Genomic DNA, 23,903 nt, shown 5'->3' with positions numbered 1-23,903 from the left:
AGGGACGAAGCGCTCCTTACACCATTTGAGCGTTTTTTTGTAGCAGATGAACCCACTCCCCACCTGATCTCCGAATTATATCACTTGCTGGGCTGTGTTACCGAGGTCGCTAGACCGACATACATACGGGTCTGGGAGAGGGAGCTACAACTTGACTTTTCCGCGGCCCAACTGTCCCACCTCTACAAACTCACGTACGCTAGCTCCATGGAGTCCAAAACCCAAGAAACTAATTTTAAAGTACTGTCTCGCTGGTACAGAGTGCCGGCAGACTTAGCACGTATCTACCCTTCGGTATCGGACCGGTGCTGGAGGGAATGTGGCCAATTGGGCACCCTCCTTCATATTTGGTGGGATTGCCCACGAATCAAGCCATTCTGGGAGGACATCCGATCCCGCATAGAGGCAGTTTTGCATCTTGATGTGCCACTGTCTCCGGCCAACTATCTTTTGCACATTCCTCCGATCCCGATTGGTAGATACAAAAAAAGCCCTCTGCCGCATCTGTTGAACGCGGCCAGACATCTTATACCGATTTACTGGAAACAAACTAGGACTCCCACAGTGGAGGACTGGGTCAAAAAAGTGAATGACATCAGAGAAGCGGAATATTGGGTGGCAACCTGTAGGGGTACACGGGCTAAGTGTGACAGCATATGGCAATCATGGACAGTCTACATGTCCGAAACTATATACGCTACCTCCAGTCTGGACTTGGCTCTACTGGAGCTAGCGGAACCCTCTTTGAGATCCCGCACACACAATGATGTTCCCATCTAGTGGCTGTTTTTCACCTTCTTGCCCCATGGACGGAGAGATGACTTTGCTGCTGAGACTCGCCTGGTGCTGGACCGCTGCACTTCGCAGGGATGTCAAGTAGGCTCCACCCTCCTCCCTTACCCTATCCCCCAATCCCCTCTCTACCCCTTCTTGCCTCTCTCTCACCCTTCCTACTGTTCTTTTTTACCTTCTTTCTCTGTATTCCACACTATAAGATGTTGCCTTTTATTGACCTACGTGGTATTGAGCTGTGGTGGTGCGTTAGGCTTCCTGTGGGCTGGCTGGCCCTGCGGCCACTTTGTTTGGCTGACGGGGGGAATCCCTCTGTCCGGAGGGGTCCATGCTGGGACGTCCCTCCTGGGCGGGGGGGTTGCTGTGGGCCTGTCCTACCCCCGGGGGACGCTTGGGAGAGGTTGCTGGAGGTGATTGTGCCCCCCTCTCCTGGGCGGCCCCTGGGGGTGGTCCCATGCCTCCCCGGCCTTTTGTATGACGGGAGGTGGGGGACTGGGCTCCGGCCCGTCCTCTCCTTTCCGCTCAGAGGCACCTTGGAGCGGGGCCCTAGCCCACGGAGGCCGGACTTGATGTGTATGAGCTAGAAGACACTCCAGACGTTCATCTCCACCCGTTTGCCTAATTCATGTGTCTGGTTTGAGCCGCCAACTCTTGGCCACTGGGTCAGTTTTTATGGGTGTCATTGTTTCCTACAGTTTATTTGTTCTTTGTTTGGTCCTGACACACCTGTCTAATGTATACTTAAGTGTGTTTCAATGTCAAAATATCTCAAAATAAAGATTTTACAAAAAAAAAAAAGCCTCCTTTTCCATGACTGGCACTGTAGTGCAACTTACAGTCGCAGCTGTGGGGTTGTGTCAGTTCCTCAAGGAACAGGTTAAGCAGATGCTTGGCCTCTTTCCCAGTGAGGAAGTGGAGAATTATGCAGAAATACCTCAAATTCTGTGTTTCCTGATTGATGCGATTTCGGATTCTGTCCAACAAGCATCTCGTTTGTCTCTCCTGTTGGTACACATGCGAAGGGCCCTATGGCTAAAGAATTGGGCAAGCTGAGCTATCATGCAAGAAGCATTTGATTGGGTTCCCGTTTAAAGGGGAACGTTTGTTTGTAGAAGAATTAGACAAATTCGTCCAAAAAATTTCAGGGGGTAAATCTACTCTCCTTCCAGTCAAAAGGAGCAAACGTCCATCATTTAGGCGTTCTCTCTCTCCCGGAGCATCAAGCTCTAAGCAGTGGCGACGGCCTTCTCAACCCCCCTCTACAGGAAAGGCTCAAGGCCGGGCCCAGGGGCAGAAGAAATCCTGAGGGCGAAAGCCTGCCAAGCAGAGCCCGAAAGCTTCCTTGTGAAGGAGCGCCCCCGCTCGGCCAAGTGGGGGGAAGGCTCTTGCAGTTTGCAGAAGCCTGGCGGGAAGAGATCCGGGATGAGTGGGTGGTCTCTTCGGTATCTCTGGGCTACAAGCTGGAGTTTCAGGAGATTCCACCTTCTCGCTTTCTAAGGTCAAGGATCCCCAGGGACCCAGTAAAGCAAAGACCGCTATTTCTGGCCTTAGATCACTTACTATCCCAGGGGGTGATAGTAGAAGTGGACCCAAAAGAACAGGGTTCAGGGTTTTACTCGAATCTCTTCACCGTTCCAAAGCCAAATGGAAGTGTCAGACCTATCCTGGATCTGAAGGATCTGAACCGTTTTTTACGCATCCGGTCCTTCTGAATACAGTCAATTCGCACTGTGGTCTCTTCCCTGCAAGGGGGAGAGTTTATGGCATCAATAGACATCAAGGATGCATATCTCCATGTGCCAATTTTTCCCGCACACCAAAAGAATCTAAGGTTTGCGGTAGAGCGGCGCCATTTTCAATTTGTGGCCTTGCCGTTCGGGCTAGCTACGGCCCCTCGAGTCTTCACAAAGATTCTGGACCCTCTCTTAGCAAACCTAAGAGCTCAGGGTATAGCCGTCATGGCTTATCTAGACGATTTGCTTCTCATAGAGAAAACAGTAGCGCTCCTGAACCACAGTGTTACCAGAACGCTAGAACAGCTGGAACGCCTAGGTTGGATTATAAACCTAGAAAAGTCGTCCCTACAGCCTGCTACCAGGTTGGAATACCTGGGTATGGTTATCGACACTGCTCAGGGCAAGGTGTTTCTACCAAGGCCAAAAGCCTTGGCCATTGGGGATCTGGTGCGTCTAATTCTGGGCAGAAGATCTTCCCCCATTCGGTTGTGCATGAGACTCTTTGGGAAAATGGTCGCCTCCTTCGAGGCCGTTCCATTCGCCCAGTTCCACTCAAGGCCTCTGCAAAGATTCATCCTTGCGGCTTGAAACAGGAAGCCCCAGTCCTTGGATCTTCCTATGCGTCTATCCCCAGGGACACGCAAGAGTCTCGTCTAACGAGTCTAAGAGTCTCGTTACAAACCGAGAATTTGCTGAAAGGCAAAACTTTTCTTCCTCTTCCATGGAAGATTATTATGACAAATGGCAGCCTGACAGGCTGGGGAGCAGTGTTGGAGGAGACGTGCTCGCAGTGGAAATGGTCTGCGATCGAGAAGCTATTGCCCATAAATGTCTTGGAGATCCGGGCAGTTTATATGGCTCTCATAAACTGGTCTTTCAGACCTGTTCGGGTTCAGTCCGACAATGCCACAGCAGTGGCCTATATCAATCACCAGGGCGGTACCAGAAGTCTGGTTGCGCAAAAAGAGGTGAATCGTATACTTGTCTGGGCAGAAAGGCATGTTCCATGCCTTTCTGCAGTCTTCATTCCAGGAGTGGAAAATTGGCAGACAGATTTTCTGCGCCGCCAGCAGTTGTGCCTAGGAGAATGGGCTCTGCACCCCGACGTGTTTTGGAACATATGTCGCAGGTGGGGTACTCCAGACGTAGATCTGTTTGCGTCCAGGTTCAACAGAAAACTGGACAAATTTGTGTCAAGGACAAGAGATACACTCGCTCAGGGGTCGGATGCTCTGACAGTTCCCTGGGATCAGTACAATTTGATTTATGCCTTCCCCCCGTGCCCGCTTCTGTCGCGGTTCCTGGGAAGAGTCTAGAGGGAAACAAAGTCGCTTCTTTTGGTAGCCCCGGCTTGGCCCAGGCGACCGTGGTACGCAGAGATCATGAAGTTGGCAGTAGGCAGGCCGTGGATCCTCCCTCTCCGGCCAGATCTGCTCTCACAGGGTCCAATTTACCATGCTGCTTTACACAGTCTGAATTTGACGGTTTGGCTGCTGAGACCCACATTCTGAGAGACCGTGGGCTTTCGGGCCCAGTCCTTTCTACTCTGGTCAATGCCAGAAAGCCGGCCTCCAGGCTTATTTACTACAAAATCTGGAGGGCATATGTTTCCTGTTGTGAACTCAGGGAATGTCATCCTAGAAAGTATGTCATTAGCAGGATCTTGGCCTTCCTCCAGTCAGGCCTAGAAATGAATTTGGCCATAAGCACTATCAAGGTGCATATTTCGGCCTTGTCAGTGGTTTTTCAGAAACCACTTGCATCACATTCCCTGGTGCGGGCTTTCATCCAGGGGGCTATGGGGATAAGACCGCCAGTCAAACCTCCGGTATGCCCATGGGATCTGAATTTGGTTCTCTCAGCTTTGCAGGGGCAACCTTTTGAACCTTTGCATCAGGCTTCGTTAGTTCTTTTGACTAAAAAATTGGTTTTCTTGGTAGCCATATCCACGGCTAGAAGAGTGTCAGAACTAGCAGCTCTCTCCAGTAAAGAACCGTATCTAATTATTCATAAGGACCTGGTGGTAATGCGTCCCAACAGGTCCTTTCTGCCTAAGGTGGTTTCAGGATTCCATTTGAATCAAGATGTAAGCCTACCATCCTTTTTTCCGGACCCACAGTCTGCAGAAGAAGAATCTTTGCACACTTTGGATGTGGTAAGGGCAATCAGTATCTATCTTCAGGCAACTGCACAGATAAGGAAAACTGATTGCTTATTTATTTTGCCGGAAGGCCCTAGGAAGGGTCAGGTGGCATCAAAATCCACTCTCTCATGGTGGATTAGACAGATTATTTCTCAGGCCTATAGTGTTAAAGGGAAGATCCCTCCTTTTCAAGTGAAAGCGCACTCAACTAGGGCTGTAAGTGCTTCTTGGGCAGTGCATCACCAGGCCTCCCTGGCTCAGATCTGTAAGGCTGCAACTTGGTCATCAGTCCACATATTCACCAGATTCTATCAGGTGGATGTCAGAGGGCAAGAGGATATCGCCTTTGGGCGCAGTGTACTGCAGGCTGCAGTTTAGGTCCTCCGGTCCTTGGCGGTCTATATATTATGATCTGTGTCTCCCTCCCCTCAATCTGAGCATTGCTTTGGGACATCCCACTATGTAATGAAGCTCCTGTGTCCCCTGATGTATGATCAAGAAAATAGGATTTTTATACACAGCTTACCTGTAAAATCCTTTTCTTGAGAGTACATCACGGGACACAGCGCTCCCACCCCTCTTGGGTTTTACGTGGTTTCCTATTGCTTTGCTACAAAACTGAGGTGCCTCCCATATGGGAGGGGTTATATAGGGGAGGAATTCTCCTTAATTGGGGGTTAACCAGTGTCCAATCACCAGAGGTGCCTATATAACCCACTATGTAATGAAGCTCCTGTGTCCCGTGATGTACTCTCAAGAAAAGGATTTTACAGGTAAGCTGTATATAAAAATTCTATTTTTTATGTTGTTGGCGTTGACCTGTTTTTTTTCACTTGTTTCCCAAGATGACCATCTTGGCGTTTGTCAAGAGGGTGAGAGTGCCCAAAGAAAGTGCCTACGGCCAAATCACCCTGAAAGTGCCCGATCTTGTCTGATCTCGGAGGTTAAGCATTGTCGGGCCTGATTAGTAACTGGATGGGAGACCGACTGGGAATACCAGGTGCCGAAGGCTTCTTTTTATGCTGTTGGCGTTGACATGTTTTTTTTTTCCGCTTGTTTCCCAAGGTGACCATCTTGGCATTTGTCAAGAGGGCTGAGAGAGCCCGAAGAAATCTCCTACGGCCACATCACCCTGAAAGCGCCCGATCTCATCTGATCTCGGAGGCTAAGCAGGGTCCGGTCTGGATAGTACCTAATTACAGGTGCCGTAGGAATCTTTTTATATTGTTGGCTTTGACCTGTTTTTTTTTCGCTTGTTTCCCAAGGTGACCATTTTAGCATCTGTCAAGAGTTTTGAGTATGTCCCGAAGCGTTCGCCTAAGGCCACATCACCCTGAAAGCGCCCGATCTCAGAGGCTAAGCAGGGTCAGGGTCAGGGTCAGATGGGAGACCGCCAGGGTCTATGTTGTTGGCGTTGACCTGTTTTTTTTTCACTTTTTTCCCAAGATGACCATCTTGGCATTTGTCAAGAGGGTTGAGAGTGTCTGAATAGAACACCTATGGCCACATCACCCTGAAAGCGCACAATCTCATCTGATCTCAGAGGCCTAGCAGTGTACGGCCTGGTTAATACCTGTATGGGAGACCATCTGTGAATACCAGGTGCCGTAGGCTTCTTTTTATGTTGTTGGTGTTGACCTGTTTATTTTCGCTTGTTTCCCAAGGTGACCATCTTGGCTTTTAAAAAGAGGGTCGAGAGTGCCTAAAGAGATCACCTACGGCCCCATCACCCTGAAAACACCCGATCTTGTCTGATCTCGGAGGCTAAGCAGTGTTGGGCCTGGTTAATACCAGGATAGGAGAACGTCTGGGAATAACAGGTGCCGTAGGCTTCTTTTTATGTTATTGACCTTGACCTGTTTTTTTTTTTTCACTTGTTTCCCAAGGTGACCATCTTGGCATTTGTCAAGAGGGTTGAGAGTGCCCGAAGAGATCACCTACGGCCCCATCACCCTGAAAGCGTCCAATCTCGTCTGATCTCGGAGGCTAAACAGTGTCAGGCCTGGTTAGTAGCTGGATGGGAGACCGCCTGGGAATACCAGGTGCCATAGGCTTCTTTTTATGTTGTTGGCTTTGACCTGTTTTTTTCGCTTGTTTCTGAAGGCGACCATCTTGGCGTTTGTCAAGAGGGTTGGGCGTGTCTTGAAGAGAATGCTTACGGCCACATCACCCTGAAAGCACCTGATCTCGTCTGATTTCAGAGGCTAAGCAGTGTCAGGCCTGGTTAGTACCTGGATGGGAGACTGCCTGGGAAGACCAGGTGCCATAGAAGGATCTGGCCTGGTTAGTGTCTGGATGCCGTAGACTTCTTTTTATGTTGTTGGCTTTGACCTGTTTTTTTTAGCTTTTTTCCCAAGGTGAGCATCTTGGCCTTTGTCAAGAGGCTTCAGAGTGCCCAAAGAGAGTGCCTACGGCCAAATCACCCTGAGAGAGCCCAATCTCATCTGATCTTGGAGGCTAAGCAGCGATGGGCCTGGTTAGTACCTGGACGGGAGACAGCCTGGGAATACCAGGTGCCGTACGCTTCTCATTATGTTGTCGGCGTTGACCTGTGTTTTTTCCCAAGGTGACCATCTTGCCATTTGTCAAGAGGGTTGAGAGTGCACAAAGAAATTGCCTACGGCCGCAACACCCTTAAAGCACCCAATCTCGTCTGGTCTCAGAGGCTAAGCAGGGTTGGGCCTGGTTTGTACCTGGATGGGAGACCGCCTGGGTTTTCCAGATGCCGCAGGCTTCTTTTTATGTTGTTGGTGTTGACCTGTTTTTTTTCGCTTGTTTCCCAAAGTGATCATCTTGGCATTTGTCAAGAGGGTAGAGAGTGCTTAAAGAGATCGCTTACAGCAGCATCACCCTGAAAGCACCCTATCTCTTCTGATCTCGGAGGCTAAGAAGGGTTGGGCCTAGTTAGTACTTGAATGGGAGACGGCCTTGGAATACCAGGTGCCGTATTCTTCTTTTCATGTTGTTGGCGTTGACCTGTTTTTTTTCGCTTGTTTCCCAGGGTGACTATCTTGGCATTTTTCAAGAGGGATGAGAGTGCCCAAAGAGATTGCCTATGGGCACATCACCCTGAAAGCACCCAATCTCCTCTGATCTCAGAGGCTAGAAAGGGTCGTGCCTTGTTAATACCTGGATGGGAGACCGCCTGGGAATACTAGGTGCTGTAGGCTTCTTTTTATGTTGTTGGCGTTGACTTGATTTTTTGTTTGCTTCCCAAGGTGACCATCTTGGCATTTGTCAAGAGGGTTGAGCGTGCCTGAAAAAAATCTACTATGGCTGCATCACCCTGAAAGAGCCCAATCTCATTTGATCTCAGAGGCTAAGCAGGGTTGGGACCTGGTTAGTACCTGGATGGGAGACCGCCTGGGATTTCTCAATGCCATAGGCTTTTTTTTTAAGTTGTTGCTTGATTCCCAAGGTGACCATCTTGGCGTTTGTCAAGAGGGTTGAAAGTGCCTGAAGGGATTGCCTACGGGCACATCACCCTGAAAGCACCCGATCTCATTTGATGTTGGAGGCTAAGAAGAGTCAGGCCTTGTTAGTACGTGGATGGGAGACCGCCTGGGAATACCAGGTGTCGTAGGCTTCTTTTTATGTTGTTGGCGTTGACCTGTTTTTTTTAGCTTGTTTCCCAAGGTCACCATCTTGGTGTTTGTCAAGAGGGTTGAGGGTGCCTGAAGAGATTGCCTATGGCCACATCACTCTGAAAGCACCCAATCTTGTCTGATCTTGGAGGCTAAGAATAGTCAGGCCTGGTTAGTACCTGGATGGGAGACCACCTGGGAATACCAGTTATTGTAGGCTTCTTTTTATGTTGTTGGCGTTGATTCGTTTGTTTTTTTCCGCTTGTTTCCCAAGGTGACCATCTTGGCATTTGTCAAGAGGGTTGAGAGGTGCCCAAAGAGATCGCTTACAGCTGCATCACCCTGAAAAAGCCCTAGCTCTTCTTATCTCTGAGGCTAAGAAGGGTTGGGCCTAGTTAGTACCTGGATGGGAGATGGCGTTGGAATACTAGGTGCCGTATTCTTCTTTTTATGTTGTTGACATTGACCTGTCTTTTTTCGCTTGTATCTCAAGTTGACTATCTTGGCATTTGTCAAGAGGGTTGAGAGTGCCCAAAGAGATTGCATATGGGCACATAACCCTGAAAGCGCCCGATCTCCTCTGATCTCAGAGGCTAAACAGGGTTGGGCCTTGCTAGTACCTGGATTGGAGACAACCTGGGAATACTAGGTGCTGTAGGCTTCTTTTTATGTTGTTGGCGTTGACTTGTTTTTGTTTTGTTTGTTTACCAAGGTGACCATCTTGGTGTTTGTCAAGAGGGTTGAGAGTGCCTGAAGAGCTTGCCTATGGCCACATAACCCTGAAAGCACCAGATCTCGTCTGATCTCAGAGACTAAACAGGGTCGGGCCTTGTTAATACCTGGATGAGAGACCACCTGGGAATACTAGGTGCTGTAGACTTCTTTTTATGTTGTTGGTGTTGACTTGTTTTTTTTTTGTTTCTTTCCCAAGGTGACCATCTTGGCGTTTGTCAAGAGAGTTGAGAGTGCCTGAAGTTATTGGCTACGGCCACATCCCCCTGAATCTGTTCCATCTCGTCTGATCTTGGAGGCTAAGCAGGGTCGGGCCTGGTTAATGCCTGGATGGGAGACCGCCTGGGAATACCAGGTGTCGTAGGCTTCTTTTTTTTTTTCAAATATAATTTTTTCTACAAACAGGGGAAGACGGTCCCCCGAGTACATAATGCAACAGAGAAATACAGAGCAAAAAGCAGCTGAACAATACTTGATACAGGTATATTCGCAACTGTGAGTCTGCCTTCCATCAATCATAATGATTCAAAGCACGGATAAAGTACTGTACCAAGATCCAGGGTCACACAAACCCCAGGTCCCTCCGGCATAATCCATCCAGAGGGGGGGGGTGGGGCCGTCATTCCCAATTTTCCACTTTTTCCAAAAGAGAGAGTGGGTGGAGGGGGTGAGAGATAGGGGAGGAAGGAAGAAAAGAGAAGGGGTGAAAGATCAGGAAAGGAGAAGAGGGGACGAGACACAATGGCAGCCACTGTCCAAGGGGCCAGTCAAGGAAAGCTCAGAGCATTAAGGTGATAGCAGGCGACATCCTTCCAGCGAGAATATAAAGGTATTCCAGATGTCCCAGGTTTGTTTAAAAAGTTCTTGTTTACCTTGTGATGTGAGGATCAAGTCCTCCATTTTTTTTAATGTCCTCTATTTTCCTAAGCCAGTGAGTAATGAAAGGGGGGGAACATTTTTTCCAATAGAGAGGGATGCAGGATTTCGCCGCATTTATCACATGCCGTAAAATTTATTTTTTTGTACTTCTTAATGGGAATCTGTCAATGGTGCAAGAGAAAAAATGCAGCCTCTTCCGGGATGGAGAAGTCTGTGAATTTTTGTGTTATGCATCGGATCTCTGTCCAGAAGTCCACCAAGCTGGGGCAGGACCAAAAAATGTGGATCAACGTGCCCTCTTCTTCTCCACACCTCCAGCATATGTTCGAGGAAGAGGGGAATTATTTATGCAGCTTTGATGGTGTCAAATACCACCTGGTGAGAAGTTTAAAATTTGTCTCCTGTATCTTCGTGCACAGCGAGGTTTTGAGAGCCAAAGTGATAATGCGTTGTCTCTGTGCTGGGGAAAACGAGCAATTAAGGTCCTTTTCCCAGTTGGACAGGCAGGTTAAGTGTGGGTGATCTGTTTGAGAGAGAATGTGGACCAAAGGGCCTTCGCTCCTGCATAGAGTCTCAAACTCGGTCTGAGGGCATGCGAAAGTTTGAGTATTGGGGATGGAATGGAAAAAATGATGTTGTTGCGCCGCTCTCCAAAAAGGCATTTGAAAAAGCCCTGTCGGATCTGTTAGGGTTGAGAAAGAAGGTCATTTTCCATCAATGACGAATTTAGACGCATGGTCTAGGTTGGAAATTCTAAGTGGGTCCCCGGTTCCAAGTTCGGATGGCCACGTATAGGGAATAGGGGGGAAGTCAAAGACGTGAGTGTGTTTTGGGTAGCGATCAGGTGACTGACTTTCAATGAAGCCCCTATAGTGGGATGTGACGTCAATTCTGTGGGTAAATCCTTATAGCACCACATGGTGCTTCTTAGCGGAATTTGGGAGTGAGATTGTCCTAGTAGCACCCAGAGCTTAGAAAGTTTGTTTCCATTCCAGTCCAATACACGCCCCAGATGGGAGGCCAGGTAGTAGCATCGCAAGTCAGGGAGAACCAACCCTCCCTGTTGTTTAGACAATGTCAGCTGTGACCACTTAAGTCTGGGATTTTTGTGGGCCCAGTTAAATTGAGTGAGCAGGGATTGAGCTTGCTTAAAAAACGGGACTGGAATCTGGATCGGGAGAGCTTGGAAAAGATAGGTAAATTTAGGGAGTATGTTCATTTTAATGAGATTGCATCTCCTGAACCAGGAATGGAGGCCAGAATGCCACCCGTGAAGCAAACTGCGGATCTTAGTGACAAGGGGTGGGGGGAAGTTCAACATAAACGTACGCGCGTTGTCCTGTGGAATGTAAGTACCTAAGTACTTAAGGGCTGTATGGGTCCATTTAAATCGAAAATTGGACTACAAGTCTAGTAACGTTTGCGGGCGGACTTCGACCCCCATGGCCTCTGATTTCAAGAAGTATCCCGTATATCTGGAATTCCCGAAGGAGATTTGGCAAGGAAACTCTGGGATTCGTCAACGAGAACAGCATGTCATCTACGTAGGCAGATTTCAATAGTACCGATTTGGAGTCGCGTTATGTCTGAGTTTTGTCGAATTGTGGAGAGAAAGGGTTCCAATGACAGTGCGAATAACTGGGGCGACAGGGGGCAACCCTGTCTGGTCCCATTCCCGATGTCAAGGGGAGATGAGAGCACCCCATTCGCTTTGAGTTGAGCTGAAGGGCGTGAGTATATCTTACTTATCCATGCCAACATCCGTTCACTCAGACCTATATGGCGAAGGACCGAGAACATGAATGTCCATTTGACCCGATCAAAAGCCTTCTCGGCATCAGTACTCACGAAAAGACAAGGGGTCCCAGATGACTTTGCTTTATGGACCAGGGTAAGCACCTTAATGGTGTTGTCCCTATCTTCCCTGGTGGGAATAAAACCTAACTGGTCAATATGTATAAGGGACTGCAAGTGCTGTGCCAATCACGTGGCGAGGATTTTAGAGAATCGTTTTAGGACCGAATTTAGGAGGGAAATGGGTCTGTAGCTCCCACATAGGCCCGGGTCTTTGCCCTCCTTAGGTATCAACGAGATGTGGGCTCTAAGGGTATGCTCAGGAAAATCCCCATTCAAGCTCAGAGTATTCAATAAATTCACCAAGCGCGGGCCGAGAATAGGGAGGAAGGTCTTATAGTATTGTGCGGTATATCCGTCAGGGCCCGGAGCCTTACCCACCTTCGGAGGTCCCACGGCCATCTGGACTTCTTCCAGTGTGATCGGGTTGGTAGACCAGAACCGGTTACATATCTGTCTATATTGTCCTGTCCGGACCCTGAATCGGGCAGGTTGTAGAGATCAGAGTAGCATTTTTCAAAGACTTTGGCTATTTGGGTTGGGGTAGAGCCCCTCTGGCCATTCTCATCTATCAACTGTTGTATGTAAGAGGCAGATTTCCACTCCTTTACTGACCTGGCAAAGATTTTTCTGCATTTGTCCCCTGATTCCTACATCAGTTTACGACAAAACTGGAGTACTGCTTTCGCTTTATAATGGAGTAGGTCAGTAATCTGGGTACGGAGTGTCCCCAATTCAATCTCTAAGGTCCGTGAGGGGGCATGTTTATGTTTCGCTTCCACAGAGGCAAGTTCACAAAACAGATTAGCAATTTGTTCCTTCCGTGTTCGTTTGATGCGTGCCCCGTGCCTGATAAGTACCCTGCGGAGTACTGACTTGTGAGCCTCCCAAATTATCCCCGGGTCGCAGTCCTGCATTTAGTTTTCTTGGAAATAAAGGTCCAATTCCCTGGTCACATCTGCTAAAACTTCCGGTATCTGGAGGAGGCTCTCATTAAGGTGCCAGAATAGAGTCCTAGGTGAGGGGTTCCTAGAGAGGGTGTAGGTAAGGGCTACAGGAGCGTGGTCAGACCAAGTAATATGGCCGATGGAGGAAGAGCTCACCAAGTGCAGTTGGTCATGTGGAATCAAGAAGAAGTCTATCCTCAAGTATGATTTGTGAGGGGAAGAGCAAAAAGAGTAGTCCCTTTCCCCGGAGTGTTGCAGACACCAGATATCAACTAATTGGTCATTCAGTAAGCACTTAGTAATCCGCTTTCTAGAGTAAATGAGGAGCGAGGAGCAAGAGGCAGAAGTGTCAACCGATGGCGAAAGGGGACATTAAAGTCCCCACCTAATATCAACTGGCCCTCCCGAAAGTCACATCATCTGTGCAGGGTAGTTCTGAGGAATGTGTCTTGGTGATCATTGGGAGCGTACACAGTGGCAAATGTAAAAAGGAGCTCTCCAATGTGGCCCCTAAGAAAAAGATATCGGCCCCCAGGGTCCACCAGAGAATCCTGGAGAACCGAGGGGAGCCTGCTAGAGATCAGAATGGAGATTCCCTTGGTCTTAGAGGAGGGGTTAGTAGAGTGGTAGACCTTAGCGAAGGATCTTGACCGTAGAAAGGGGAGGCTAGTATTTTTAAAATGTGTTTCTTGTATAAAGGCCACATCAGTACAGGAAGTCTTCAGTTCTCACAGGAGGATCCACCGTTTTTCAGAGGAGTTCAGTCCCTTAACGTTTAGAGAGGTGACCTTGACTGAGTCTGCCATCGCTCCTCGGGGAGGGGAAGGGGGACGTCCGAGAAAAGCAAAGAAAGTTGAACCAAGGTAGGTATTGGGTAGGTAATGGATGGAGGGAACTAAGGGGGAAAAAGGAAGGGCAAATGGAAGGAAAGGTAAGGGGAAAAAGAGGCCGGGCACCTCAACCCCAGGGGGAGAGGGAAATTAAGGGTTGTCCGCACTCAACAGTACAGGAATTGTATACTAAAACAGCACAATTATGCTATAGCGTTTACCAGATGTACACTGGGTTTAAAGCGCCGTCCTACTTGGGTTGGTGGGTAGACAGGTCGGAGAGGGAGCCCCCGGATCCCAGTCCCCCCAGTCCCGGCAGTGGTAAATGTCACGTCTGATACCGGTATGCAAATAAAAGACAATCAGTAACATCATAGAACCAAAAAACAATAGTATAATTAAAACAGAGGTAGAGCATAGAACTGTCAGCACTGAGGGGTCTCCTCAGCTCGCCCTAAATGTAGGCATGCACGAGGGAGCCCGTCACAACAGAAAAGGCATCACAGAATGGGATCCACCACCCCCCGTCCCATACCCCAAAAGTACATGCAGCCCCCGAACAAATGTATTTCTCTCTTTGGCAGATTGTCCTCTTCTTACCCCCTCTCCTCCATCCACGCCCCGGGGGAAAAGGGGGAGGGAAGGGGGGAAAAGAGGGGGGTAAGGGGGGAAAGGGGGAGTGAAAGGGGGGAGGGAAGGGGGGAGGGAAGGGAAGGAGGTAAGGGAGGGAAGGGGGGAGGGAAGGAGGGGCAGCAAAGGAGAGGGGACAAACATGCGGAAAGGTCAAGTCCTTTAGCGTGCTCACACCAGCAACCACCCGGACCCCATAAGTTTCAACTCCTCCCCTCCATGGTCACCACATGAAGATGAAAGAGGAGCAGCCCTGGTCGGTGCATGGAGAATCCGGCAGGCAAGGGGCTGGGGCCACCATCCCTCCATCCAACGGGAGACTTCACCCGAGCAGCAGTTCTGGGGCCCGCCAATTAGTGTCTCTCCTGCATCACCATCGGGGGCTGTGTAGAGCATCCAGAGGGAGGCTGGGACCGCCAAAACAGTAAGGGGTAAATCCTCCAGGGGGGTCCAGAGTCAAACTGGAGGGAAGCAGTGTCTCGCACCAATAGGCTCAATAAATAAGTCATCCAGGGTGTCCCCGAAAGCTGCAGAAGGCAATCTCGGCAAAGAGTAGGTGGGGGCCAGAGGGGGGGACGAGGGGCGCAACCAGGGAGAGGGGACACATATGCGGGAATGTCAAGCCCTTCCAGTACAGCGCACTAGGTATCACTCAGACCCCCCAAAGTGCAACTCCCCCCTCTAAGGTCAAGACTCCAGAAGGGAAGATGAGCCGCCCTGGTCTGTACATGAAAGAACCTGCTGCCAAGGGGTTGGGGCCATCATCCCTTCCTCCAATGGGAGATGCCACCTGTCAAGTGGTGCCCCTCCGACAATGTCGTCGGGGTATATGTGGAGCATCCAGGGGGAGGCAGGGACCACCCAAACAGTGAGGGGTAACGCCTCCAATGGGGACCGGTGTCAGACAGGAGGATAGCGGTGTCTTGTACAAGTTGGTTAATTAGACAAGTCATCCAGTATGTTCCTGTGAGCAGCGGAAGGAAAGGTCGGTAAGGATTATGAATGGGTGGGGGCCAGGGAGTGCATAAAACTGCCACCAGATGACCGGGGCAGAGAGGGCAAGGGGATGAAAGTCAGATCTGGTAGGTGGGGGGGGGGGGGTGAGGAGTCTCACTCATATTACTCACGTTGGCCATCCCTTGAAGCTGAGCTCTCTGCATACCCAGGATGTTCTTCTGTATAATCTAGCCTATCTGTATACATTAGCCAGTCTTTTGTACACATTAGCCTCTCTGTATCAACTAGCCGGTCTTCTGTATACACTAGTCCGTCCCTAGCTTGTCTTTTATACACATAGTCTCTCGGTATACCCCGCCTTTCTGTATACATCTTTATACCCTAGCCTCTATGTATAATCTTGCCTCTCATTATACCCCAGCCTGTATTCTGTTTACCCAATTTTGTCTTTTATATAAACTAGCCTGTCTACTGTATAACTTAGCTTCTCATTATACCCCGGCCTCACTGTCAGCTTGTCTCTGTACACTAGCCTCTCTGTTTTCCCTAGTCTCTCTGTTTAAAATAGCCTCTCTGTATACACTAGTCTGTCCGTATACTTTAGCAAGTCTGCACACACTAGCCTCTTTGTGTAAAACAGCCTCTCCCTCAGTATAACCTCGCCTCCATCTCTGCATATCCAGTACGTTCTTCTGTATAATCTAGCCTGTCTTTTGTACACATTAGCCTCTCTGTATAAACTAGCTGGTCTTCTGTATACACTATTCCGTCTGTATACACTAGCAAGTCTGTGTAACTCGGTCTCTCTCCCTAGAAAACACCAACCCTGACCCTGACAGAGGAGGAGGGTTTAATAGTCCCTCAGACTCCTCCCACAAATACGGGCTGGCCTGCGGCCAGCCTTCGCACTTGTAATCGGAGTCTTCAAGTGGGAAATGCGATATTACTTAACCACTTCCCACCCGGCCAATGCACATATACGGCCGGGTGGGAGCCGTCTACTTCTGATAGGACGTTCAGGAATGTCAATCAGGGCTCTGTGATTGGCCCTCCTGATCACATGACGGCCGTGTCCAATCACGGCCGTCATGTGATGTAAACAAACAGCCGGTTGCTAGGCAATCGGCTCCTCCTCTCCTCACACAGAAGTCATCGCTGAGGAGAGGAGAGTAGATTGCTGCAGCCGGCTGATGATCAGTGAGTATGAGCTGTTTTTTACAGCTTTTTACTCACTGATCTTCAGTCTAGTGTAAACACACAACACACCACACAGTGTAAACACAGTCCCCACATATGTCCCCATAACACACATGTCCCCAAAAAATAAAAACACATGTCCCTAATAATAAAAACATGTCCCCCACATATGTCCCACTAAAATCACTTGTCCCAATGATTATGTGCACACATATGTACGTGATCACCTGCACACATATGTACATGATCATTTGCGTACATATGTCCGTGATCACACAAACCAATTATTATACACTTAACAGATTTTTTTTTACCAAAAACATGTAGCAGAATACATTTTGGCTTAAATTTATGACAAAATTTGATTTTATTGGATTTCTTTTAAAATAGAAAAAAGAAAATATTGTTTTTTTTCCAAATTTCCGCTTTTTTGCGCTTATATCGCAAAAAATAAAAAACGGAGTCGTGAATAAAAACCACCAAAATAAATCTCTATTTGTGCGAACAAAATGATAAAAATTTCATTTGGGTACAGTGTAGCATGACCGCGCAATTGTCACTGAAAGCGCTAGAGCGATGAAAGCTGAAAATTGGGCTGGGAAAGAAGGGGGCGAAAGTGCCCTGTATTGTAGTGGTTAAGAACCAAGGCCTGAGGTGTGCCATGGCCTGGATGGTCAGTATGCTTGAAAAGAGGGCAAAAAGACACAAGTATAGGTGGAAAAGGAAAGGTAAAGATCCCATCCATAAAATGACATATGCCCAAATGCCAACTGTAAGTTACCGCTGTGAGAGTAGAACCCACCGACTCTTGACCTGAAGATGAGAAGGAACCCCTTAAGAGCCTGCAAGCTACGCAAACCCAAATGAATGTCCCGTGAAGGATAGGATGAGCCTGATGCCCAAGGTAACCCAGACATGAGAATGAACTTCTTGTGAATGAGAGGATACGTGGGGAAAAGGGAGCAAGGGCTGACCCGAAGAACCCTACAAGAAGATGGCTGAGCAGACTGAAAAAACCCAACACAAGACTGCCTGGGGTATACAGTGAGGCTATTATAATTGGAATGAGGCTGGGGTAATAAGATTGGCTTGGGTATACGGCGAGGTAGACCCTAGAAAAGAAACAGAAATCAGAAAAGTAAAACAAGGTAATACAGATAGGCTAATGTTATTCCCCTGAGCCTGGTGTATACAGAAGAATGGCTAGTGTATACAGAGAGGCTAGTGTGTACAGATGACAAGCTATTGTTTACAGATAGGCTTGTGTATACAGAAGAGAGTCTGGGGAATTCAGTGAGGCTAGTGTATGCAGAGAGGCTTGGACACCGAGACTATTGTAAAAAGAAGGCAGGCTAGTGTATATAGGTTACGGGCACGTGTATACAGAAGACAGAGAGGCTAGTCTATATAGAGGGACTGGTGTACACAGAAAGATTAATGTATACAGAAAGGCTAGCGTGTACAGAAGACATGACTTTATTTTTTGCTAATGCAACTACATCTAAATCATGTAAAGAGTTACAGTGCTTTTTTCATATTTGGTGCTGTTAAAAGGTCAGTAGTGTGTTGTCAGTGGTGATATCAATGTGACAGTTAATGTAGAGAACTACATATATAAAAAATAGAACAAAAGAGTGCTAAGTTTATTTTGTTAAGTCATTGACTGATAGACGTTAAGTAATTGGCCGTTATTGGTTTGGCAGTACATGGTTTATTTTGATGTAAGATAGTTTTATTCTCTACCTATAGCCGAGTTTTAGACGACTTTATTATTAGCATTAGTCGCATTAATCATATTTATTATGCAGAGTGTAAGTATTGTAGTGAGACGATATTGCTTTTGAAAGATTTGTATTATTATACATAGCATTATTAGTAGACCAATAGGACAATTTACATGGCTTAATATTGCAGAGCGTAATTTAACAGGAAAGAAATCCAAAGCGTTAGTTGCAGTAGCTTCATAAAACTGAGAAATCGTTGCATTACTCTAAATGTAAAAGTTGTTCCGGTAGCACTGAGAAGACTGATATTAGATGAGTGATCTACCCATTCCGTTTACTATTGCAGAGAGATACCGGTTAAATGTTAATATCTTAATATTTATTGCTGCGTGTAAGGTAGAAATGAGATGGTTTTGTGTGAGTTGGTTTACCAGGATATAGAGATCGTAATCTGGTTATTCTAATAATAAATATAGCAAAATAACACAGATTAATATTGAGACAGTATATACAAGTCGAGTTTAAGTGGAAATACAGGAAATGACAGCAACGACGTGTGTAGGTTTTTATCAATCGGGTTCATTACGTGTCTTTAATAATGTAGTAAATATACCCCAAATATAGCATAAGGATAAGAAAGGAAAATAACTGGCAGAGGATGACATGGCAAAAAGACAAACTGCATTAGAAATGTGAATGTGAATTAGAGATGAAATGTCAATCCCCATTGGTAACCATTAATAAAGTTAACACGGCTACGTACAGCAAAGTTTGAGCTAAGCAGCTAAATATTCCTTTATATTGCAGAGCTTAAGTATTGCAGTTGAAAAGAGATCGGAAGCGTTTTTTGCAGTAGCTTCAAAATGACTGAGAAATCATTTCATTACTCTAAATGAAAAAGTTATCCCGGTAGCACTGAGTGGACTGATATTAGATGAGTTATCGTTGTAATACAAATTCAGTTTCCTATAGCAGAGAGATACCAGCTAAATGTAAGAAGAGCAATTGAACTGTTCACATCGGTAGCATTGCATTACTCTTAATATGTGAAGCGTGTAAAGAAGCAAAAGATGGTTTTGTATTATCCTAAAAGTAGCAGTATACGTAATAAAGGTGGATTTAGACATAGCAAACCCTATAATCTAATTTAGCAAAATTAGAAAGGATAATATTGAGACAGTATAAACAGGTCGAGTTTAAGTGGAAATACACAAAATATCTAGCTTACCTTTACATTGTTCAATAGAGCCTTGCAAAGTAATACCAAGTTAGAATATCGGACTAGCAATTAGATGAGATGATTGCTGTAATCATAAAATATCAGCAACTTGTCTTTAAGGATGAGAAAGTATAATAACCGGAAAAGTATGAAATTTTAAAGAGACAAATTGCATTAGAGATGTGAGATAGACATGAAATGTCAATCCCCATTGGTTACTTACATGAAACCATTAATACAGTTAACGCGGCTACATACAGCAAAGTGTGAGCTAAGCAGCTAAAGGGTATACATTATTTAAGAGTAAATTAACGTAGCTTGTAAATTCCAACGTGTAAATCGTGCCATTAATTTTGTTACGCACGAAGGCGGCTTACACTGACTTTTCTCCGTTTCCACTGGTTATCCGCATAATGTATCAGTAACCCTGAAAATTAATAGTGATAGACAGTTTACAATAGGATGTATGCTTGATGTGAATGTAAAATAGTTGCATTATGTGTTATTAATGTAATCAAACTTTATTGCTATCCTTTGCTACTGCAACCACTTTCTCGCATTTTGCTGCTTTTAAAAAATGTGTTGCCAGTGTTATGTGTTACAAATGGTTATCAGTGTGACAGTTGAAGTAATATACAAAATAGAGTCAGAAAGAGAATCCTATTGCATAGAGGTAGAGAGATGGTTGCATTATTCTTAATGTGCCGGCTTTAAAAGGTTTTAAAAAGATGGTTTTGTGTGAATTTTGCTTTAACGTAAAATTAGCTGTAGACATTATATCTATGGTTACGTTTACAATGATTTAGAGATAGTAATCTCTATAATATAATAATAATAAGTATATTGAGGCAGTAAATATAAATACAGATAAAGTGAATACACAAAAGGGATCAAGAGATTGTTGCAAAGTAATATCCTCATTAAGGCCGATTGTCGGAATAGCAACATAACACGAAATATGAGCACGGCTAAAATACAGAAAAACAGTACATTATTTAGGAGTACAGTAGAATATAGTATAAATTATTTAAGATTAAATTGACTTAGCCTGAAAAAATCTAAGTTTAAATCGTTGAGTAAATCGTTGAGTAAATCGTAAATTTATCAGCTAAGTTAACTCTGAGATTATGATTAATTTGACAATTCCATTACGCGGTCCATTTCCACTGGTATAATCATAATGTAATATCAGTAATTGCTATCAGTAAATGTTAAAATTTTAGACAGATTACATTAGGATGTGGAATTGATATGGATTTAAAAGCGGTACATTAATTTCCTGAAGCATATGGCAGAAAGACGGCTTACACTGCTTTTCTCACATTTTGCTGCGGTAAAAAGAAATGTTTTGTCACTGTGTTTTAACTGTGCAATGATCCTAGTGCAGAGAGATACTCAGTTAATGTCAGAGATACTCGGTTAATGTCAGAAAAGCAATAAAACTTTTTACATCGTTAGCGAGCGATAGTTACATTACTCATAATATGTGCAGCATGTCTGGTAGCAAATGGATGGTTTTGTGAACATTTTGCATTACCGTACAATTAGCGGTAGACCTCATCGAAGTGAATAGATTTAACTGGTTATGAGATAGTACTCTCTATTTCTAATAATAAATAAAGCACAAATAAGTCAGGATGGTGTGTCGTCAGTGGTGATATCAAAAGTGACAGTTGATGTGGAGAATTACAAATATGCAAAATAGAGCAAAAGAGTGCAAAGTTTATTTTGTTAAGTCATTGACTGATAAGTAATTTTTTAAGTTATTGGCCGTTATTGTTTTGGCAGTACATGGTTTATTTTGATGTATGATAGTTTTATTGCATGCTTGATGTGGGTGATTAAAATCGTGTAGTCTATATTTAGCATAAGAATGAAAAGGCATAACATGGCAATGAGACAAACTCCATTAGAGATGCGAACTAGATGAAATGATTAATTTGTGTCTGTATATCCAAGATTGTCTATTGTTATCACTTAGCCTACCCTCTAAATTCACTAGCCTCTCTATATACACGAGCATGTTTTCTGTTTCTGTATACATTACTCTGTCATCTTTAAACCCTGGCCTGTCTTCTATATACACTCTGTTATACACTAGTTTCTCTGTATACACTAGCCGGTCTTCTGCATACAAAAGCCTGTCTTCGGTATACACTAGCCTATTTTCTGAATACACTAGCCCGTCTTCTGTATACCCTAGCCTGTCTAGCCTTTCATCTGTACACACTAGCTTCTCTGTATACACTAAACAGGCTTCTATATAAAATAGCTTCACTGTATGCACTAGCCTCTCTGTATAATCTAGCCTTTATTCTGTATTCACTAGCCTTTCTTCTGTATGCTGTAGTCTTCTATATATACTAGCTTCTCTGTACACCCTTGCATCTCTATAAACACTGTGTAAACTAGCCAGTCTTATGTATACACTCGCCGACTGTATACACCAGACTCTCTGAATACACTAAACCCTCTGTATACCACATCCTGTCTTCTGTATACACTAGACTATAAAAATTAGCTAGAATACACCAGCCTGTCTTCTGTACCCACTAGACACTCTGTATACACTACCCAGTCTTCTGTATACACTGTCAGCTTTGATGTATAAGCAAGCCTGTCTTCTGTATATGCACTGTCCTTTCTGTATACACTCGACTCTCTCTATACACTAATCTCTCTATATACACTAACATCTTTGTATAACATCTTTGTATATACTAGCCTCTCTTTAAACTAGCCTCTCTGTGTACCCCAGCCTCACTGTTTACTCTAGCATCTCTGTATACTCAAGCCTATCTGCATGCACGAGTCTGTATTCTGTATTCACTAGCCTTTCTTCTGTATGCTGTAGTCTTCTTTATATACCAGCTTCTCTGTACACCCTTGCATCTCTGTAAACACTGTGTAAACTAGCCAGTCTTATTTATACACTCGCCGACTGTATACACTAGACTCTCTGAATACCTAGCCTATGTTCTGAATACACTAGCCCGTCTTCTGTCTTCTGTATGCCCTCTCTGTATAAACTAGCATCTTTCTATACCCCAAACTGTCCTCTGTAAACACTTGTCTCTCTTTATAGCCTGTTTAGCCTTTCTTCTGTACACACTAGCTTCTCTGTATACACTAACCAGGCTTCTATATAAAATAGCTTCACTGTATGCACTAGCCTCTCTGTATAATCTAGCCTCTCTTTATACCCTAGATAGTGTTCTGCATACACTAGCCTCTCCGTAGAAGCCAGCCTTTATTCTGTATTCACTAGCCTTTCTTCTGTATGCTGTAGTCTTCTATATATACTAGCTTCTCTGTACACCCTTGCATCTCTATACACCAGACTCTCTGAATACACTAAACCCTCTGTATACCACAGCCTGTCTTCTGTATACACTAGACTTTAAAAACTAGCTAGAATACACCAGCCTGTCTTCTGTATCCACTAGATTCTCTGTATACACTACCCAGGCTTCTGTATACACTGTCAGCTTGGATGTATACCCAAGCCTGTCTTCTGTATACACTAGTCTCTCTATATGCACTGTCCTATCTGTATACACTCGACTCTCTCTATACACTAACATCTTTGTATATACTAGCCTCTCTTTAAACTAGCCTTTCTGTGTACCCCAGCCTCACTGTTTACTCTAGCATCTCTGTATACTCAAGCCTATCTGCATACACGAGTCTGTATTCTGTATACACTAGCCTCTCTTTAAACTAGTCTCTGTATACCCCAGAATAACTGTATACTCTAGCCTCTCAGTATACACTAGCATTTCTGTACACATCACCCTATCTGTATTCACTAGCCTCTCTGTATACCCCAGCCTGCCTCTCTCTATACACTAGCTTTTCTTCTGAATATAATAGTCTCAGTCTCTCTCTATAACCAAGCCTGTTTTCTCTATACATTAGCATGTGTCCTGTATACACTAGCCTGTCTTCTTTATTCTCTAGCCTACCTTCTGTATACCTTAGCCTCTCTGTATAAACTAGCCTTCCTTCTATATACACTGCCATTTATGAGGTAAACAAAGAGTCTAGTGTACATAAACGACAGGCTAGAGTATAAAGAGAGGATAGGGTATACAGAAGAAAGCCTAGTGTATACAGAACACAGGCTAGTACCCTGAGCCTGGGTGAGAGAGGATGAGGAGCATTAGGAGGGTTTGTCTTTCACATCCGACCAAGCCATGATGTGGCTCAACACGTCCAGCTGCCGAAAATAAGGACAAGCGTGGGAGGCACACAACACCCACTGTAACAGTGCTAGGTTCCTGCATTACAGAAACAGAACACCAGCAATAAGGGGTATCTTCAGGTGTATACTGTGCAGGAGGCACACAACACCCACTCTAACTTCTGCACTGCCGATGCCTGTATTGCAAAAATTGAACACCAGTAATAAAGGGTAGCTTCAGGTGTGTACTGTGCGGGAGGCACATAACACCCACTGTAACAGTGCTAGGTTCCCAAGCAGTAAAGACACTGTCCCTGCCTATCGTCCTCTTTCCCTGACCGCCGCAACACACTATACAAGGCCGCTGCGCTGGCTGCCTTATATAGTGTGGGGTGTGTACTAAACCCCCTTGAGCTATAATTGGCCACAGGAATACTGCCTGTGGTCAATTGTGGCTCTCCTCTCAGAGGATGTCACATCTGTTCTTATTATATAG

The 23,903-nt window shown here is 45.6% G+C and overlaps 10 pseudogenes; all 10 read left to right on the top strand.

The window, feature by feature from the left end:
* Positions 1 to 5,564: 5,564 nt before the first annotated feature.
* LOC143998453 (5S ribosomal RNA) lies at positions 5,565 to 5,683 on the top strand (annotated as a pseudogene).
* Positions 5,684 to 6,384: 701 nt separating this feature from the next.
* LOC143998699 (5S ribosomal RNA) lies at positions 6,385 to 6,503 on the top strand (annotated as a pseudogene).
* Positions 6,504 to 6,606: 103 nt separating this feature from the next.
* Positions 6,607 to 6,725, top strand: LOC143999123 (5S ribosomal RNA; annotated as a pseudogene).
* Positions 6,726 to 6,824: 99 nt separating this feature from the next.
* LOC143998561 (5S ribosomal RNA) lies at positions 6,825 to 6,943 on the top strand (annotated as a pseudogene).
* A 134-nt stretch (positions 6,944 to 7,077) lies between these two features.
* Positions 7,078 to 7,196, top strand: LOC143998527 (5S ribosomal RNA; annotated as a pseudogene).
* A 942-nt stretch (positions 7,197 to 8,138) lies between these two features.
* LOC143999438 (5S ribosomal RNA) lies at positions 8,139 to 8,257 on the top strand (annotated as a pseudogene).
* A 99-nt stretch (positions 8,258 to 8,356) lies between these two features.
* On the top strand, positions 8,357 to 8,475 carry LOC143998849 (5S ribosomal RNA; annotated as a pseudogene).
* A 322-nt stretch (positions 8,476 to 8,797) lies between these two features.
* On the top strand, positions 8,798 to 8,916 carry LOC143998979 (5S ribosomal RNA; annotated as a pseudogene).
* Positions 8,917 to 9,016: 100 nt separating this feature from the next.
* LOC143999328 (5S ribosomal RNA) lies at positions 9,017 to 9,135 on the top strand (annotated as a pseudogene).
* Positions 9,136 to 9,235: 100 nt separating this feature from the next.
* LOC143999421 (5S ribosomal RNA) lies at positions 9,236 to 9,354 on the top strand (annotated as a pseudogene).
* Positions 9,355 to 23,903: the final 14,549 nt, after the last annotated feature.

This window comes from Lithobates pipiens, unplaced genomic scaffold (assembly GCF_037356315.1).
Source record: "Lithobates pipiens isolate NorthernLeopardFrog02 unplaced genomic scaffold, aLitPip1_a1.2 Scaffold_19, whole genome shotgun sequence".
NCBI lineage: Eukaryota > Metazoa > Chordata > Amphibia > Anura > Ranidae > Lithobates > Lithobates pipiens.
Note: the sequence above shows the minus strand (reverse complement) of the source record. Positions and strands in the feature narration are given on the sequence as shown.